At 35.5% G+C, this 21,262-nt stretch overlaps 1 protein-coding gene across 4 annotated transcripts in view; it reads left to right on the top strand.

Moving 5' to 3' along the window:
* The window catches only part of LOC136863292 (uncharacterized), a 731,410-nt gene that overhangs the window by 676,192 nt on the left and 33,956 nt on the right, over positions 1 to 21,262 (top strand). For 2 of the 4 annotated variants that reach the window (XR_011017857.1, XR_011017858.1), the window contains exon 19: positions 16,742 to 16,890. The exons of the other annotated variants lie outside the window; for them this stretch is intronic. The gene's annotated coding sequence lies outside the window, so the exon portion shown is untranslated. The remainder of the gene's footprint in view (positions 1 to 16,741; positions 16,891 to 21,262) is intronic. 4 annotated transcript variants of the gene reach the window in all.

Consider the following 21,262-nt stretch of genomic DNA (forward strand, 5'->3'; position numbering starts at 1 on the left):
CAATTATTTTAGTTTTAACAACACTATATACAAACAAAATGGCCTAGCGATGGGGTCACTGGCCTCAAGAATCTTAGCTGATATCTATCTTGATAATTTTGAACATACCAGGATTTTTTACAATAATATTTTTAACAACATTCAATTTTGGGCCAGATATGTTGATGATACTATACTTATAATAGATGAGAACTTAGTCGACGCTACCACCACCCTTTCAAACTTAAACACACTTTATCCATATATCAAATTCACTCTAGAATCAGAAACTGAGCACAAAATCATAGATTTAACTATCTCAAGACATCACAATTCCCTTAGCTACAAAATTTATATAAAACCTACACAAACCATAAACACCACTCTTAACATCCACAAGTCCGGAAACGTGCTGTGTACTACAGCATGGTTCATTGTGCATTCAATATCCCAATGTCCAAAAAAAAGATCTTATACATGAATTAAACATCATCAGAAACATAGCCAAGGCTAATGGATATAATAAACATAAAATTGAAGGAAATAATTAATAGAGTCAGACATAGTTTCCACTACCCTCACTAAAGAAGACAAAACTAACAAAACCTTATTTTTCCCCTTTCACTTTTAATAATCCACAGATACATCAGATTTCTAACATTTTCAAAAAACATGATATGAAAATGTCTTTTAAAACAGGCAATAATAATGCATCAATATTACACAACATAAACTCAACTAATAATAAATTCTATAGATCAGGTGTTTATATGCTTAAATGTCATAGCTGTCTATCCACCTATATGTGGATGTGTGGGACCTGGTAAATGCAGCACAGGTGAAGTTTAAGGAAACAGAGATTGTTATCAGTGGAATACTGTGTAGGAGGGATACTAACTGGAAGGTGATTGGGAATTTAAATGGGACTATGGAGTGGGTATGTGGGGAAACTGGGAGTGACATTTCTAGATCCTAATGGGTGGGTAGGTGATAGGGATCTGCGCTCAGATGGCCTTCACTTAAACCACAGTGGTACATATAAGTTAGGAAATTTGTTTAGAAGGGTTATAGGGAGGTGCATTCAGGGAAATGGGGTGGCCTAGGGAGCAGTGATAAAGGAACAGGAATTCAAGTAGGGTTGACATAAAAATGTTAGTGCTCAACTGTAGAAGTATTGTAAAAAAAAAGGAATATAATTAATTCAATAGATATATACTTACCAGATATTGTAATAGGAGTTGAACCATGACTGAGAAATGATACAATGGATGCAGAAACTTTCTCATGGAACTGGAGTGTGTATCGTAGAGATAGGATAGGAATGGTAGGAGGGGGAGTATTCATTCTGGTGAAAGAAGAATTTGTAAGCTACGAAAAAATTAAAGGTGACAAACGTGAAATTCTAGGTGTAAGGCTCATCTCTAAAGATAATAGGCAGCTTGATGTCTTTGGATTGTACAGACCGGGAAAGGGTAGCACAGATGCTGATTCAGAATTATTTGATAAGTGGGAAACTATAAGGAAAGGAACGTGATTGTAGCAGGTGATCTCAATTTAGCAAATGTCAATTGGGGAGGTAATGCGAACGACAGGAAGCATGACCAACAAATGGCAAATGAGTTAATATGGAAAGGGCATCTAATTCAGAAACTGATGGAACCAACTAGAGGGAAGAACATTCTGCATGTGGTGCTGGTAAAACCAGATGAGCTCTATAGAGAAACCGAAGTAATAGATGGCATTAGTGATCACGAAGCTGTTTTTGTGGTAGTTAAAAATAAATGTGAAAGAAAGGAAGATATTAAAACTTAAGACTATTCGACAGTACCATATGGCTGATAAAACAGGCATGAGGGAGTTTCTAAAAAGTAACTATGTTCGGTGGAAAACTTCTTTTTTTAAATGTAAACAGACTCTGGAATGGGTTTAAAGCAATTGTTGAGGAATGTGAAAATAAGTTTGTACCTTTAAAGGTGGTAAGGAATGGTAAATATCCACTATATTATAACAGAGAAGTAGAGAGACTAAGGAGGAGGTGTAGGTTGGAAAGAAAGAGAGTTAGAAATGGCTGTGGAAGTAAGCAGAAATTGAATCTAGCAAAGAAGTCAGCTAAGGTTAACATTATAGCAAGCATAATTGGCAGTCATACCAATTTTAGTGAAAAATGGTAGGGTATATATAGGTACCTTAAGGCAGAAACAGGTTCCAAGAAGGACATTCCAGGAATAATTAATGAACAAGGGGAGGGTGTATGCGAGGATCTACAAAAGGCAGAAGTATTCAGTCAGCAGTATGCAAGGATTGTTGGTTACAAGGCTAATGTCCAGATAGAGAAGGTGACTAATACTAAAGAAGTAAGAAAATTTACCTATAACAACAATGACGGTAAGATACAAAAGTTGAAAACTAGAAAAGCAGCTGAAATTGATAAGGTTTCGGGGGATATACTAAAGACAATGGGTTTGGGATATAGTACCATATCTGAAGTACTTATTTGATTAAAGTGTGTATGAAAGAGCTATATCAAATGAATGGAGAGTTGCTATAGTAGCCCCTGTATAAAAAGGAAAGGGTAATAGACATAAAGCTGAAAATTACAGGCTAGTCAGTTTGACACGCATTGCATGTATGCTTTGGGAAAGCATTCTTTCTGACTATATTAAGACATGTTTGAAAAAATTAATAACTGGTTTGATAGAAGGCAGTTTGGGTTTAGGAAAGGTTATTCCACTGAAGCTCAACTTGTAGGATTCCAGCGAGATATAGTAGATATCCTGGATTCAGGAAGTAAATCGGACTGTATCGCGATTGACCTATCTAGGGCGATTGCCCTAAATGCAGATCAGTTCTTATTGACGATGATGATATATCGGCCAAACAAGTAGAAACTTTGACACGAGGTACTTAGAACATGTAAATTAATGTAAATATAATAGATTTTCAGCTATTGGAAAACATAGGGTAGATCACGGGAGACTACTGGCAAAATAAGTGCAATTGGACTTGACAAAAGAGTGACTGAATGGGTGGCTATGTTTCTAAAAAATAGAATTCAGAGAATTAGAGTAGGCAAAGCTTTATCTGTCCATGTAATAATTAAGGGGGAAATACCTCAAGGCAGTATCATTGGGCCTTTATGTTTTCTTGTATATCAATGATATGTGTAAAGAAGTGGAATCAGATATAAGGCTTTTTGCAGATGATGTTATTCTGTACAGAGTAATAAGTTACAAGATTGTGAGCAACTGCAAAATGACCTTGATAATGTTGTGAGATGAACAGCAGGCAATGGTATGATGATAAATAGGGTTAAAAGTCAGGTTGTGAGTTTCACAAATAGGAAAAGTCCTCTCAGTTTTAATTACTGCGTTGATGGGGCGAAAGTTCCTTTTGGGGATCATTGTATGTACCTAGGTCTTAAAATAAGGAAAGATCATCATTGGGGTAGTCACATAAATATGATTGTAAATAAAGGGTAGAGATCTCTGCACATGGTTATGAGGCTATTTAGGGGTTGTAGTAGGGATGTAAAGGTGAGGGCATGTAAGTCTCTAGTAACACCCCAACTGGATTATGGTTCCAGTGTATGGGACCCTCTCCAGGATTATGTGATTCAAGAACTGGAAGAAAAAAAAAAAGAAAGAAAAAGCAGCTCGATTTGTTCTGGTGATTTCCGACAAAACAGTAACGTTACAAAAATGTTGCATAGTTTGGGCTGGGAAGACTTGGGAGAAAGGAGATGAGCCTCTCAACTGAGTGGTATGTCCACAATAACAAAGTTTTATTACGATCCACCTATTCAATACATTACAATGTTGTCACATTTAAAATATCTTCATTAATTAAAAAGTTATGTGGGACATGTTTCGCTCCCTTATAGAGCATCATCATAATAAGAAGTTATTATATTAATAAAAACCATTTTTCCAATACACAATAGTCCTTTTATATATAGGATAAAACCATTAATAGATATTACAAGTAGGACATGTTTTGCTCGTTCTTAGTGAGCATCATCAGCTAGAGATAACTTAATCCATGGTGGGTCAGGGCCCTGATCCCGGTATATATAACGAAGAAACGTCCTAATATTACATTGATAAAATACGAATTTTAACAATTTAAAAATAATCAGTAAGATTATGTTATGTCTCTTAAAACAAATATTGATCATTAAAATTGCTTAAAATGTAAGTGAAATGAATGACATGAAAATGTTAATATAATATGTAGTGATTAATTGTTCGCTTGATGGCATTAGACTGTTTGTGATTAAAAACAGTTATTCACATAAGGGTGAGCTCTTGTAATGAACTATTTATTTATTTATTTATTTATTTATTTATTTATTTATTTATTTATTTATTTATTTATTTATTTATTTATTTATTTATTTATTTATTTATTTATTTATTTATTTATTTATTTATTAATGTCTTTCTGTACATGGCGGGGCTCAGGCTATGAAGCCTGCTATTATGCCAAACCATATAATTATGCACCTGCATAAACATAATATACTGAACATTATAACTACTTAAAAAATAAGTTAATTATAATTTAAAGTTAATGTGATGTTGTTTCATAAAATAAACATGATGAGGAATGCTAAAATCACATATATTGGTTGAAAAACGAACTGCACTGATGGATGAAACGTTGTCTGGATCGGCGTAAATAACCTTATGGGACTTCCTCGCGTTGTGTTTAAAACATTATTATTATTTTGTGTAGTAGTGTATTAATATTGGGCTTCAAATGGAGAACTACTCATCTCGTAGGTGAAATTGGGTGTATCCTGTAAAAAAAGAAGAGAAAAGAAGAACAGTATGTGTGTCAGTTGCTGAAATTTAAAGGCTGTACTACTGTAAGGAAATAATAATAGAAGGCACTTATCCGTGTGTTAATTGAGGGGAGATTAGTCCATTGGTTGTTTACGGAGGTTTGATGGTCACTGACTTGCTGCTATGTGTGTTGTACGAATGCGATCGTAGAGGCGGGGAAGATAGCGGGAAGGGGGAGGAAGGCGGGATGTTACGCGAGTTGTCGACCATTGGAGGGGATGCAGTACTAGGAGGTGTTGTAGGTGTGGCTACTATTGCTGTTGTTACTACTGGAAGATTGAAAGCTTCTTTTTTTTTTTCTCTCTCTCTCTTTTTTTTTTTTCGCACCGACACAGATAGGTCATACGGCGACGATGGGACAGGAAAGGACGAGGAGTGGGAAGGAAGCAGCCGTGGCCTTATTTAAGGTATAGCCCCAGCATTTGCCTGGTGTGAAATTGGGAAACCATGGAAAAACATTTTCGGGGCTGCCGACAGTGGGGTTCGAACCTACTATCTCCCAAATACTGGATACTGGCCGCACTTAAGCGACTGCAGCTATCGAGCTCGGTGAAAGCATGTTTATAATGGAAAATCTTCATGAAATTTTTAGCATTGATTGCAAAGTTAGCAATTAGATTGGGGATTTGCTCAATTATGGGGTTATTAATGTCCGAGATGTCATTTAAATTACTATTTTTATTAAAGTACTGGTCCAAGGAAATGTAAACATTTTCATACCTGGTCATTAGACTGCTTTTATTTCCGTATTTGAATATTTGCATATCTTGATCGATAGTGCTGAAATTATGCCCCGTGTCCCTCATATGAATACTCATGGTGGAATGCTTTTTGTGTTTCAAGGCATTATAATGTTCTAAATACCTTATTCTAAAGCTACGGCCAGTTTGCCGTATATAAGAAAAATTGCACTGTGTGCATCTGAGTCTATATATTCCCGAGTTTGAGAATCTGTCGTAAATTGTATTAACGGAGTTGGAGTTGAAAAAAATATCCCAGTTGGTGTTGCGGGTCTGGTATGCAATGTTAATATTGTGCTTTTTTAATGGTTTAGTGATATTGTGAATAGCTGGGTTGGTGAAATTAAAAATAGCGAAATTTGTTTTTTTGGTTTTTTTCGGGAACTAATGTAGTTGTACTCTTTGATCTAATTTTACCTATGATTCTGGTGATCATATCAGTTTTAAAACCATTCATCATGGCTAACTCTTTGATGAAACGTAGTTCTTTTTCTCGATTTGCATTAGAAAGAGGAATGTTCATGGCCCTGTGAACCAAGCTGTAAAATGTAGCCTATTTATGGGAGTGGGGGTGCGAGGAGTCGCTTTTTATTTTTATAGGAGCGGCAGATGGTTTTCTGTAAATTTGATAAATGAACTTATCTTTATCTCTAGTCAAAGTTAAGTCTAAAAATTTTAAGGAGTTGTTGACCTCGTCCTCTTTAGTAAACTGAATATTGTTGTTAAGGAGCCTGAGTACATTTTCGCTATTATTCAGTTGTTTATCTATGATCGCGAACGTGTCAACCTTGAAATCTTAGCGAGAGTTTTACGCCGTTAATTTTAATAATTATTAATTTGGTTTCCATATCGTCCATAAAGATGTTAGCAAGAATGCCGGAAATTGGGTCGCCCATTGCTAGTCCTTTTTGATATATTTTATTATAGAATGTGAAATAGTTATTGTTAAGTACAAATTTCAATAAATGAATAAACAACACTCCCACTACTGTGAATCTATCTGATACCAAATCCACTAGCAGCAAAATGGACCTCTTGAATAAAGGCATGAAATTTAACTGGCCCAACCCCAATAAGTCTGATGACCTCATTACCAGTATTGCCGAGGCTGAATCTAGTATTTTAGAACTCCCTATTGAACATCGAAATGACACGAAATATGAAGTAAAGAAGAACCTCCCCTCTTTAGTTAAAGAATTGAAATCCAAGTCAATATCAAACTTTAACAAACAGATAACTGGAATAAAGAGTAAAATAAAAAATAACAATATCATAGTCACAAAAGCGGAAAAAGGTCCCACAACGGTAATAATGAATAAAGAAGAATACTTTAGCAAAACCGAAGATTTCTTTCCATTGAAACTTATAATATAGTGGAAAAAGACCCCCACGTTAAAAATCCAACGAGACCTTAAGAACCTGTTAAAAAAGTCTTTTCTTTTACAACAACACGAACAAGAGAAACTTACCATAATGAACCCTAAGTTACCCATAGCCAGAGCTCTACCAAAAATAAATAAGCAAGGGATACCAATGCGCCCCAGTATAAATTGTAAAAATAGTCCCACATATAACGATTCTAAATTTTTGCATCGTTTCCTATACAAACATTTATAAATTCAATAATAAAGCCTTCATAAAAAATTCTGTCGACTTCTGCAACAAATTGTCCACATTCATGCTAACAGACAATCATGTTATCATATCATATGATATCACTAACATGTATTCGAACATACCCATAAATGACACAATTAACATTGTAAAATCCAACCTTATGAAACATAACAATCTAAGCAGATGCAAAATAGACTATTTTATTAATTTATTGAAATTCATACTTAACAATAACTATTTCACATTCTATAATAAAATATATCATCGAAAAGGACTAGCAATGGGCGACCCAATTTCCGGCATTCTTGCTAACATCTTTATGGACGATATGGAAACCAAATTAATAATTATTAAAATTAACGGCGTAAAACTCTCGCTAAGATTTGTGGATGACAAGTTCACGATCATAGATAAACAACTGAATAATAGCGAAAATGTACTCAGGCTCCTTAACAACAATATTCAGTTTACTAAAGAGGACGAGGTCAACAACTCCTTAAACTTTTTAGACTTAACTTTGACTAGAGATAAAGATAAATTCATTTACCAAATTTACAGAAAACCATCTGCCGCTCCTATAAAAATAAAAAGCGACTCCTCGCACCCCCACTCCCATAAGCAGGCTACATTTTACAGCTTGGTTCCACAGGGCCATGAACATTCCTCATTCTAATGCAAATCGAGAAAAAGAACTACGTTTCATCAAAGAATTAGCCATGATGAATGGTTTTAAACCTGATATGATCACCAGAATCATAGGTAAAATTAGATCAAAGAGTACAACTACATTAGTTCCCAAAAAAAAAAAAACCAAAAAAAACAAATTTCGCTATTTTTAATTTCACCAACCCAGCTATTCACAATATCACTAAACCATTAAAAAAGCACAATATTAACATTGCATACCAGACCCGCAACACCAACTGGGATATTTTTTTCAACTCCAACTCCGTTAATACAATTTACGACAGATTCTCAAACTCGGGAATATATAGACTCAGATGCACACAGTGCAATTTTTCTTATATACGGCAAACTGGCCGTAGCTTTAGAATAAGGTATTTAGAACATTATAATGCCTTGAAACACAAAAAGCATTCCACCATGAGTATTCATATGAGGGACACGGGGCATAATTTCAGCACTATCGATCAAGATATGCAAATATTCAAATACGTAAATAAAAACAGTCTAATGACCAGGTATGAAAATGTTTACATTTCCTTGGACCAGTACTTTAATAAAAATAGTAATTTAAATGACATCTCGGACATTAATAACCCCATAATTGAGCAAATCCCCAATCTAATTGCTAACTTTGCAATCAATGCTAAAAATTTCATGAAGATTTTCCATTATAAACATCCTTTCAATCTTCCTGTAGTAACAACAGCAACAGTAGCTACACCTACAATGCCTCCTAGCACTGCATCCCCTCCAATGGTCGACTACTCGCGTAATGTCCTGCCTTCCTCCCCCTTCCCGCTATCTTCCCTGCCTCTACGATCGCATTCGTACAACACGTAGCAGCAAGTCAGTGACCATCAAACCTCCGTAAACAACCAAGGGACTAATCTCCCCTCAATTAACACACGGATAGGCACCTTCTATTATTATTTCGTTACAGTAACAGCCTTTAAATTTCAGCAACTGACACACATACTGTTCTTCTTTTCTCTTCTTTTTTACAGGATACACCCGATGTATGTTTTTTCACCTACAAGATGAGTAGTTCTCCATTTGTTGCTCAATATTAATACGCTACTACACAATGTTTGAAACACAACACGAGGAAGTCCCATAAGGTTATTTACGCCGATCCAGACAACGTTTCATCCATCAGTGCAGTTCGTTTTTCAACCAATATATGTGAATTTAGCATTCCTCAACATGTTTATTTTATGGAACATCATAGTTCATTACAAGAGCTCACCCTTATGTGAATAACTGTTTTTAATCACAAACAGTCTAATGCCATCAAGCGAACAATTAATCACTACATATTATATTAACATTTTCATGTCATTCATTCCACTTAAATTTTAAGCAATTTTAATGATCAATATTTGTTTTAATAGACATAATACAATCTTATTGATTATTTTTAAATTGTTAAAATTCGTATTTTATCAATGTAATATTAGACGTTTCTTCGTTATATATACTGGGATCAGGGCCCTGACCCACCATGGATTAAGTTATTTGTAGCTGATGATGCTCACTAAGAATGAGCCAACTCAATAGCTGCAGTCGCTTAAGTGCGGCCAGTATCCAGTAATTGGGAGATAGTGGGTTCGAGCCCCACTGTTGGCAGCCCAGAAGATGGTTTTCCATGGTTTCCCATTTTCACACCAGGCATATGCCGGGGCTGTACCTTAATTAAGGCCACGGCCGCTTCTTTCCACTTCCTAGGCCTTTCCTATCCCATCGTCGCCATAAGACATATCTGTGTCGGTGTGACGTAAAGCAAATAGCAAAACAAAAAAAAAAAAAAAGAATGAGTGAAACATGTCCTACATGTAATATCTATTAATGGTTTAATCCTAAATATAAAGGACTATTGTGTATTAGAAAGGTGGTTTTTATTAATATAATAACTTCTTATTCTGAAGTCCAAAACTGTTTTATAATGAGATTCATAACTTGAGCCATCATCAGCCAAATCAGCATCTCGAAGAGTGGTTATGTTCGTAAATAATGACTTAAGAACTATTAAACCATTTTTTACAAACTTAAACTTACTCTACTAGAGTATCATAAAATGCAGAATCTTTGGAGACATGCCTTAATGGCATGGGCTTAATAGGAGAGATACATTAAAATTGTGGAAGAATGAGTTGTTCTAAAATATTTAAAAATAGTAGCATGCCTGAAATCTTAGAAATATGTGAAATTCACTCTTTAAGAGCTAAATTTGAAGATTTCCTTTGCAATGAGATCTGGTAAAAAAAAGTTTTTTATCCCTTGAGGATAAGAGTCTATAAAGATTAAAAGATCTCGTCAATTTGGTAAGTGAACTTGTGACAGGATTAATGCTTGTCATCGTGAAATTTAAGTTTTGTTGTCATTTGACCTCGGAATGCTGTTGAATTAATACGCTCTTGTTGACTTTAGTGACTGTACGTTGAAATTATAGATTTAATAAGGCATGATTGAAAGGGACATAAATTGCCGATCGTAGTTAAAAGTTGTTAGGTAGTTTATCTTGTTGTATGTCTGTAACAAGAAAAGGAATCTTGTAAGTAATAGGAAGTTGAGTTGCTAGTTAAGAGAAACTTCACTTACCCCTCCAATTGCTGTTTATCTGTTACGTGTTATCGGAGGTTGTGTGGTGACTGCCTGTTGTTCCTTGTCTACTCTTGTGTTGTAAGAGTGTGTCGGTGGGAGTTGAGGGGAGGGAGTAGGGGTAGGAGGAGAAATGTTGTAGGTGTGGTTTTGGAAGGGAATGTCTAGTAGAGGCGCAGGGAGGCATTGTGTTCTTTATTGTTCCATGATTGTTAGTTATTTTGGGAATGAAATCTTTGGCAAAGCTACATTTTTCTAGATTAAGTGTTTTTAAAAGTTTAGGTAATTGTTCGTGTAAAGGATTTCTTATTTCGATATTTCGATTTTTTTCCTTATTAAAATGCTTGTCTAAATGGATATAGATATTTTCTAATTCTGTCATTAATTTTCCCTTTTCTATATTCTTGATCATTTTTAGGTCTTTCTCTATAGTTGTAAAAAGGTGGCCAGACTCTCTCATAGAACACTCATCGCAGAATGTTTGTTGTGTTTTGTGGCCTTAACATGTTCTAAGTATCTTGTGAGAAAGCTACGGTCACTTTGGCCAACATATGAACATTTACACTCTACACATGTTAATCTATAGATGCCGGAACTTAGATAACGGTTATTGTTAGAATTTATACTATTGCAGTTGAAAAAAAGTTTCTGTTTGTATTTTGTGTCTTGAATGCTATATTAACATCTCGTTTTTTTGACAGGATTAGTTTTAAAAGTGGCTGGATTGGTGAATGTAAATATTGCAAATTGGACTTCTTCGTTTTTTTATTTTTTTAGAAAGATTAGTTGCTAACTTATGTTTTACTTTATTGATGATCCGATTGATCATATTTATTTTGTATCCATTAATTGAGGCCAGATCTTTTATAAATTTGAGCTCCTTTTTTTAGGTTACTATCTGAAAGGGGGATTTTGAAAGCTGTATAAATCAAACTGATTATGGGTGAAGTGAATCATTTATGGTTAGAGGGGGGTATGATGGTTTTCTAAATATTTGAAATTCAAACCTATCTCCCATTCGTGTTACATTAATAACCAGGAAGTTTATTGAGTTGTTGGTTTCGTCTTCTTTCGTGAATGTTACATTTGGGTCAATATTATTTAAGAAATTTAGGATTTTTTCACTATCGTTTTTTTGGCTATCTATTATTATGAAGATGTCGTCTACTTACCTGATCCAAAGGCAATGTCCTTTTATGTTTGTATTTATTTTGTTTTGCTCCAAATTATCCATATGTATGTCTGCCAATATGCTCGACGTGGGGTCTCCCATTGCCAAGCATGTTTGATGGTAAATCTTTTTATTAACTGTGAAATAATTATTGTTTAATACAAATTTCAGTATGTTAACGAATTCTATTTCGCATTTACTTAATTTACTGTGTGTAAGGAGATTGTGTTTGATGATATTGATATTTTCTTTAACTGGTATATTTGGATACATGTTGGTTACGTCGAATGAAACTATTTTATGTGTTGGTTGTAAATTGAATTTACTTAGTTTATTACAAAATTCTTTTGAATTTTTGATTGTCGATTCGTTATTAAACTTGTAATGTCATTTAAGGAAATAGTGTATAAATTTGGATGTTTTATACATGGGACTATTTCTACTGTTAATTGTATTACGTATGGGTACATTGGGTTTATGTAATTTGGGTAATGCCCTAGCCGTTGGTAACTTTGGATTCATACTTAGAATTTTTTGGTGTTCTTGTTCATTAAATAAAAAAGTAGAATACTTAAGGATAATTGTTAGATTCCGTTGAATCTTATTTATGGGATCTTGGTTTACTACAGTGTAGGTTTTGCCTGAAAAGAATTCTTCTGTTTTTTTCAATGTAGTCATTGTTATTTAAAAGGACTGTGGTTTCACCTTCGTCTGCTTTGGTAACAACTACATTATTTTTGTATAACTTTGTTTTTAGTGTCATTATTTGTTTTATGAGAGTAGGATTGGAACTTCCATTTATTTCCCCTACGAAAGTTGGGGTCCTCATTTAACTTCATACCTGATGTAATTTTGTATATCTGGTGTTAATTTATTCAAGTTAGATTCGACTTCTGCTACTACATTGATTACGTCTTCTACTTTTTGTGAGTTAGGCCAATTAAATTTTGAACATTTATTAAATAGGTTCATTTCGCTATTAGTGAATTTTGTGTTTGATAGATTGATAGTGGTGGGAATGTTTTTTAGGTCAGAATGACGATTATTTGCCCTATTGTTAGATTTGTTTGGATTTGGTTTGTTTTCTTTTAAGAGTATAAGTTTGTTATCTAGGGTTTTTGTTTCTTGTCTAAAACATCAACAAGTTTCTCTGTTATATAAATTTGGATAGATCTCCATTCTAAGGGAGATAACTGTTGTGAAATTTCCAAGTGTGTTCGGTACAATTGCAAGTTCAAAAATGATTTCTTCCTATAGAGTGATTTAATTTCACTTTTCAGCCAGATCTCATTTGTTTTGTTTTGAATATCAGCTACTTTTGAATCATCTTAGTATAGATTTTAAAAACCTAGGTACTAACTTAAATTTTAAACATTCTTTCAAGAACCAAATATCTTTGGATATCTTTCTGAGTTTGAGATTCAGTTATCTATTCTTTTTGTTTGTATTAGCCTGGTTGGCCATTTCATTGCAAGTGACTAATCTCATTTTTTAATCTGTATTGAAATCTGTTATTCACAATAACAAAGTTTTATTACGGTCCACCTATTCAATACATTACAATGTTGTCACATTTAAAATATCTTCATTAATTGAAAAGTTATATGTGGGACATGTTTCGCTCCCTTACAGAGCATCATCAGCCAAATCTGAATCTCAAAGACTGGTTATGTTCGTAAATAATGACTTAAGAACTATTGAACCATTTTGCACAAACTTAAACTTACTGTACTAGAATATCATAAAATACAGAATCTTTGGAGACATGCCTTAATAACATGGGCTTAATAGGAGTGATACATTAAAACTGTGGAAGAATGAGTTGTTCTAGAATATTTAAAACGAGTAGTATGTCTAAAATCTTAGAAAGACGTGAAATTCAATCTTAAGAGCTAAATTTGAAGATTATCTTTGCAATGAGATCTTGTAAAAAAAAAAAAAAAAAATGTTATCCCTTGAGTATAAGAGTCTATAAAGATTCATTGTATGTATGTATGATCAGTACGGCAGCAAAACCGCTGGTGGGATCCTCAACAGCTCTGCCATCAGCTGTCATAGATCGCCTAGGCATCACTGAAGAGGCGTACTAGGGAAATGAGGAGTGAGGTAATTTCCTGTTGCTTTCCTCACCGAGCCAGAGTTGCTATTACACATCAGTCTACCAAGCCCACTGGAATGCATAAACCAACCGACCCTATGAGCACCATTTCCACACCATTCGTAGCAGGGACTGGCTGCATAAGGATTGGCATTACTAGCATCGCTCATACTTCGGTCACTTTCATATTGTCAAAGCCAAGGATAAGACAGAGACAGATCTATGAAAGTAACAAAATTGCTCTAGCCTATACCAGAAGACATAGTGCACTGTAAACACTAGGTCCTGCCAGCAAAGGCATATAAAGATTCGAAGATCTCATCAATTTGGTAATTAAACTTGTGACAGGATGAATGTTGGTCTTCATGAAATTTAAATGCTTGTCATTTGACCTCTGCGAATGCTGTTGAATAAATACGTCTTGTTGACATCAGTGACCGTACGTTGAAATAATGGATTTAATAAGGCATGATTGAAAGGGACGTAAACCGACGATCGTAGTTAAAAGTTGTTAGGTAGTTTATCTTGTTGTATGTCTGTAACAAGAAAAGGAATCTTGTAAGTAATTGGAAGTTGAGTTGTTAGTTAAGAGTGTGCTTCTAGAAACTTCACTTACCCCTCCAATTGCTGTTTGTCTGTTTGGTGTTATCCAAGGTTGTGTAGTAACTGCCTGTTGTAATGTCTACTCCTTGTGTTGTAAGAGTGTTTGTGTGGGAGTTGAGGGGAGGGAGTAGGGGTAGGAGGAGAAATATTAGTAGGTGTGGATTTGGAAGGGGAATGTCTAGTAGGGGCGCAGGGAGGGGTTGTGTTCTTTAATGTTCTGTGATTATTAGTTGTTTTGGGAATGAAAACTGTGGCAAAGCTACTTTTTTCTAGATTAAGTGTTTTTAAAAGTTTAGGTAATTGTTCGTGTAAAGGATTTCTTATTTCCATATCATCATTTAAATTTTTTTCTCTACTAAAATGCTGGTCTATATGGATATAGATATTTTCTAATTCTGTCATTAATTTTCCCTTTTCTATTTTCTTGATCATTTTAAGGTCTTTCTCTATAGTTGTAAAATGGTGGCCAGACTCTCTTATAGAACACTCATCGCAGAATGTTTGTTGTGTTTTGTGGCCTTAACATGTTCTAAGTATCTTGTGAGAAGGCTACGGTCAGATTGGCCAACATATGAACATTTACACTCTACACATAGTAATCTATAGATGCCAGAACTTAGATAAGGGTTATTGTTAGAATTTATACTATTGTGGTTGAAAAATGTTTCTGTTTGTATTTTGTGTCTTGAATGCTATATTAACATCTCGTTTTTTTTTGATAGGATTAATTATTTGAAAAATTGGCTGGGTTGGTGAATGAATGTAAATGTTGCGAATTTGGACTTCTTAGTTTTTTTCAGGAGTAAGATTAGTTGCTAACTTTTGTATTACTTTATTGATGATCCGATTGATACCGGGCGAGTTGGCCGTGCGCGTAGAGGCGCGCGGCTGTGAGCTTGCATCCGGGAGATAGTAGGTTCGAATCCCACTATCGGCAGCCCTGAAGATGGTTTTCCGTGGTTTCCCATTTTCACACCAGGCAAATGCTGGGGCTGTACCTTAATTAAGGCCACGGCCGCTTCCTTCCAACTCCTAGGCCTTTCCTATCCCATCGTCGGCATAAGACCTATCTGTGTCGGTGCGACGTAAAGCCCTTAGCGATCCGATTGATCATATTTTGTATCCGTTAATTGATGCCAGATCTTTTATAAATTTGAGCTCCTTTTTTAAGTTACAATCTGAAAGGGGGATTTTGAAAGTTCTATAAATCTATAAAGCTTGTTTATGTGATTTTGGGTGAAGTGAATCATTTTGTATCGTTAGATGGGCGTATGATGGTTTTATAAATATTTGAAATTCGAACCAATCTCCAATTTGTGTTACATTAATATGCAGGAAGTTTATTGAGTTGTTGGTTTCGTCTTCTTTCGTGAATGTTATATTTGGGTCAATATTATTTAAGAAATTTAGGATTTTTTCACTATCTTTTTTTTTTTTGGCTATCTGTTATGACAAAGGTGTCGTCTACATACCTGATCCAAAGACAAAGTCCGTTTATGTTTGTATTTATTTTGTTTTGCTCCAAATTATCCATATATATGTCTGCCAGTATACCCGACATGGCGTCTCCCATTGCCAAGCATGTTTAATGGTAAAGCTTTTTATTAACTGTGAAATAATTATTGTTTAATACAAACTTCAATATGTTAACGAATTCTTCTATTTTGCATTTACTTAATTTACTGTGTGTAAGGATAGTATAAATTCTAACAATAACCCTTATCTAAGTTCTGGCATCTATAGATTAACATGTGTAGAGTGTAAATGTTCATGTGTTGGCAAAACTGGCCACAGCTGTCTCACAAGATACTTAGAACACCTTAATGCTACAAAACACAACAAACATTTTGTGATGAATGTTCACATGAGAGAGTCTGGTGACAATTTTACAACTATAGAAAACGACCTAAAAATTATCACGAAGATGGAAAAGCGAAAATTGACGACAGAATTAGTAAATATCTATATACATTTAGACTAGCATTTTAATAAAGAAAAAAATTTAAATCACGATATTGAAATAAAAAATTCCTTTACATGAACAATTACCTAAACTTTAAAAAAACGCTTAATCTAGAAAAAGTTAGCTTTGCCAACGTTTTCATTCCCTAAACAACTAATAATCATGGAACATTAAAGAATATAACCCCTCCCTGCACCCCTACTAGACATTCCCCTTCCAAAACCACACCTACTAACATTTCTCCTCCTACCCCTACTCCCTCCCCTCAACTCCCACCGACACATTCTTACAACACAAGGAGTAGACACGGAACAACAGGCAGTCACCACATAACCTCCGATAACACCAAACAGACAAACAGCAATTGGAGGGGTGAGTGAAGTTTCTCTTAACTAGCAACTCAACTTCCTATTACTTACAAGATTCCTTCTCTTGTTACAGACATACAACAAGATCAACTACAGTACTTACAACTTTTAACTACGATCGTCGATTTACGTCCCTTTCAATCGTGCCTTATTAAATCCATTATTTCAACGTACAGTCACTGATGTCAACAAGAGCATATTTATTCAACAGCATTCGCCGAGGTAAAATTACAACAAGCATTTAAATTTCATGAAGACCAACATGCATCTTGTCACAAGTTCAATTACCAAATTGACGAGATCTTTGAATCTTTATAGACTCTTATCCTCAAGGGATAATTTTTTTTTTTTTTTTTTTTACCAGATCTCATTGCAAAGAAGATCTTCAAATTTAGCTCTTAAGATTGAATTTAACATCTTTCTAAGATTTTAGACATGCTACTTGTTTTGAATATTTTAGAACAACTCATTCTTCCACAATTTTAATGTATCTTTAAGCCCATGTCTCCAAAGATTCTGTATTTTATGATATTCTAGTACAGTAAGTTTAAGTTTGTGAAAAATGGTTTAATATTTCTTAAGTCATTATTTACAAACATAACCATTCTTCGAGATTCAGATTTGGCTGGTGATGCTCTGTAAGGTAGCGAAACATGTCCCACATATAACTTTAATTAATGAAGATAATTTAAATGTGACAACATTGTAACGTATTGAATAGGTGGATCGTAATAAAACTTTGTTATTGTGAATAACAGATTTCAATACGAATTAAAACATGAGATTAGTCACTTGCAATAAGTGGTATGTTCCGATCTGTCAGTGGAGAGATGGCGTGGAATGACATCAGTAGTGAATAAGTTTGAGTGGTGTCTTTGAAAGTAGGAAAGATCACAATATGAAGATAAAGTTGGAATTCTAGAGGACAAATTGGTGCAAATATTCATTTATAGGAAGAGGAGTCAGGGATTGGAATAACTTACCAAGGGAGATGTTCAATAAATTTCCAATTTCTTTGCAATCATTTAAGAAAAGGCTAGGAAAACAACAGGTAAGGAATCTGCCACCTGGGCAATTGCCCTAAATGCAGATGATCAGTAGTGATTTTTGATGATGATATATCGGCCAAACCAGTAGAAACTTTGACACGAGGTACTTAGAACATTTAAATTCATATAACTAGAATTTCAGCTATTGGAAAACATATGAAGGACTCAAAAAATAATTCACGAATATTGATCTTCTTCTTCTTCTTCTTCTTTCTCTTTTGCCTTTATGGCCTCACAGGCATCAGATCCTTCAGCCACTTCCCATATGAAGTCCGGTCCAGTGCCAATCTTCTCAATCTGCTGGAATCTTTCCTTTCTTTTGTGCCAGGTTGAAGACGTAGGTGTCCCACTCCAGTCTCAGTTGTCCTCTCCCTCTTTTTTCCCTCTGGTCTTGCTTGGAATATTTGTTTAGGCTTCCTTTCCTCTTCCATCCTCACCAGGTGCCCCAACAATCCAAGTTCCTTCTTTTAAATTAAACTAATCATTGGTTCTTGGTTAAGACACTCTTCCCTTATCCTAGTATTTCTGACCATATCCCTCCTTGTCCTTCAACTGGTTTTATGCAAATATTTCATTTCTGTAGCAGTGAGTCTGCTCTTTAAATTACTCTACAGTGTCCAGCTTTCAGATCTGTATGTCAGCACTGGAAAATATACTTATTTTTATATTCTCATTTCTTTTCCCTTTCCTATGATGGTATTATTAATATTATAATATGGATTGTTAGCTTTATGGATTCTGTGATTTATTTCAGAATCTACTTTTCCATCTGCTGTTAGGATGCTGCCTATGTATTCAAAGTGCTGAACCTGTTCTAGAATTTCATTCTGCCACTCGATGATAAGGTCTTTTTGTTCTCTCCTAGTAAGGTGCATAACTTTACTTTTACTAACATTAACTTCCATCCGCCTGACTTGGAGTGCCCACCCCCATTACATCACTGCCCTCTGTAATTAATCTCTATCTATTGTCAAAGGTGTGACATCATCTGCGTATACTAGTGCCTGTATCCACACTGGTCTCATCTTGAAATTTCCAACTTTACATTTACTTGTTCACCTCTTTTATTGTTTGATAACTTGATCCATGAATATTATAAAGAGTAGAGGACTAAGCCCGTCAACTTGGTTGACACCTCTGTCCATTGTAAATTCCTTTGAGGTTTGACCATTTATCCTCACCATATCTATAACCCTCCGGTATATACTTTATCACCCTAGTCAGTTTGGGAGTAATATGTGCCTTCTATAAAGCCATCCATAGCTCTTCTCTCGGTACTCTGTCAAATGACAAGTATTCACCAAGTGCTGAACCTGTTCTAGAATTTCTAGAATTCTGCCACTCTGTCAAATGCCAACTTCAAATCGATAAATGCTGCAAATAGTTCTCCTTCCCTATTTAGGATCTTTTCTACTGCATTTCTCTAACAGGAGATCCAATCTTGTGTTTGCCGATGGGGTCTAAATCCAGCCTGTTCTTTTTCCAGTTCTTCCTCCACTTGCTCTCTAAGTCTCTTCTCTATTATAGTTGAATATAATTTCTGGAGAACTGATGCTAAGCATATCGCACTGTAAATATGACAGTCAGTTGAGCTTCCCTTCTTGTGAATGGGAACTATGATGTTTTGCTCCCAATCTTCTGGTATTTTCTCAGAGTCCCAAACTAACTTGAAGAGATCCCAGATCCATTTCTCTAGTTCTCTTCCTCAGAATTTCATGAACTCAGGGTGAATATTACTCCAGCCTACTGCTTTACCAGTCTTGTTTGCCTTAATTGCCTCGTGTACTTCCTTCAATCTAATACCTTCTTCCTTTTCGCTCTCTGCACTGTTATCCTCTTCCATTGGTGTCATCCCCACCATTCTATTGCTTTCCTTGAAGGTTTCTGAATAATATTCGCTCCACACTTCCAGGATGTCCTTTATGTTGATTTTCAGCCTGTTATTTTTATCCTTAATGTTTATAATTTTCTTTCCCCTTTTAACCTTCAAGCTTTTCACCACATGCCAGAACTTTCTTTGATTTTCCTTATAACTTTCTTCTATTTCCCTTCCAAACTGTTCCCAGGATTCCTTTTTAGCTTCTTTGACTGCTCTCTCTGCTGCATTTCTTAGTTGTATATGTTCCTTTGTCTTCCTCACTTTTGGATTTCATTATCTTTTCCATGCTTTCTTCTTTGCTGCACCCACTTCCTTTACTGTTTCGCTCCACCATCTGGTCTGTCTCCTCTTTCCTTTCACTCTGCAAATCCCACACACCTCTGTAGCTAGCTGGTTAATCGTCTCTGACATCACCTTCCATTTGTCTTCCACGTTCCACATACCTCAGTGATTTTGCTCCTTCTGTATGAGTTTTTCGCTCAACTTATTCTCATACTCGCATCGCTTGGAGATATCCTCTAAGGCAGATACTTTCACTTTGACATAATTCATTTCTGTTGATTCTAGTATGTATCTGAACCAGGTTTCCATTACCAATAAACGATGTTCAGTGTTGAGTTCCGCACTGGGGAATACCCTCACATCCATTACTTCAAAGTGGGTATTCTTTGTGTACATATAGTAGTCTATTGTACTTCGTACATTTCTGTTTATTGCCTCGAAGGTAATTCGGTGGATCTGTTTATGAGGGAAGAAAGAATTCCCTATACGCATTTCATTATCTATGCAGAACTTGACCATTCCTTCCCATTCCTGTTCTGCCCCATACCTTCCCAAGCTTCGTTCACCAGAACTCATCTTATTCCCAACTCTAGCATTTCAGTCCCCCATTATTATCACCGATTCTATGGTATCTCTAGATTTGTCCAATGTCCTCTGGAGGGCAGAGTAAAATATCTCCTTTTCTATCTCATTACTGTCATCAGTAGGAGCATATATTTTTATGATAGCAACTTTTTGTTTATTTTCCAGATCCAGATCTAATCTCATTATCCTTGGGCTTACTGCCTTCCAATCACCACTTTGTTATTTAATTGTTCACTTGTGATAATTCTGACTCCTTCTTTAGCTCTACATCTCTTATCTACTCCTGAATATCTCAGAACATATCCGTTTTCCAGTTCCATCTCCCCTGTTCCCTTTTTCTTCACTTCACTGATCCCGAGAATTTTGAGTTTGTACTTCATCATCTCCTCTACCTGTCAGAGAGGTAATATTCCAGGTTCCAATTCTCATATTCGGTTTCTCGCTAATTCGTCACCTTGTGATCTATCTGGCTTCCTCTGAATTGTTTTGAGAATCACTCCATACGGATAAATTAACCCTGTGATGGAGCTAGGACAGTGAGAGGGCTGCTCCCTTAAAGCCTCTGTCCTTGCTTGATTTTATTTCTGGGTTTACTCCCATAGCCTCTGCGTCAAAACCCTATCCACAAGTCAGTGGATTGCCTCAGTTGATCCATGGTTGCTTATTTGGTACAACCTTATTTGCACCTGCCGTGCATATCTACAGGAATTTCCCCTATCAGCCATTAGGACGTGCCATATTGGGGTTGAGGCCCCCCCCCCCCCTCCTACCCAGTTCAGAACCAGTCCCCATCCGTGAC

The sequence above is a fragment of the Anabrus simplex genome, chromosome 2, assembly GCF_040414725.1.
Source record: "Anabrus simplex isolate iqAnaSimp1 chromosome 2, ASM4041472v1, whole genome shotgun sequence".
In the NCBI taxonomy this organism is placed as follows: Eukaryota; Metazoa; Arthropoda; class Insecta; order Orthoptera; family Tettigoniidae; genus Anabrus; species Anabrus simplex.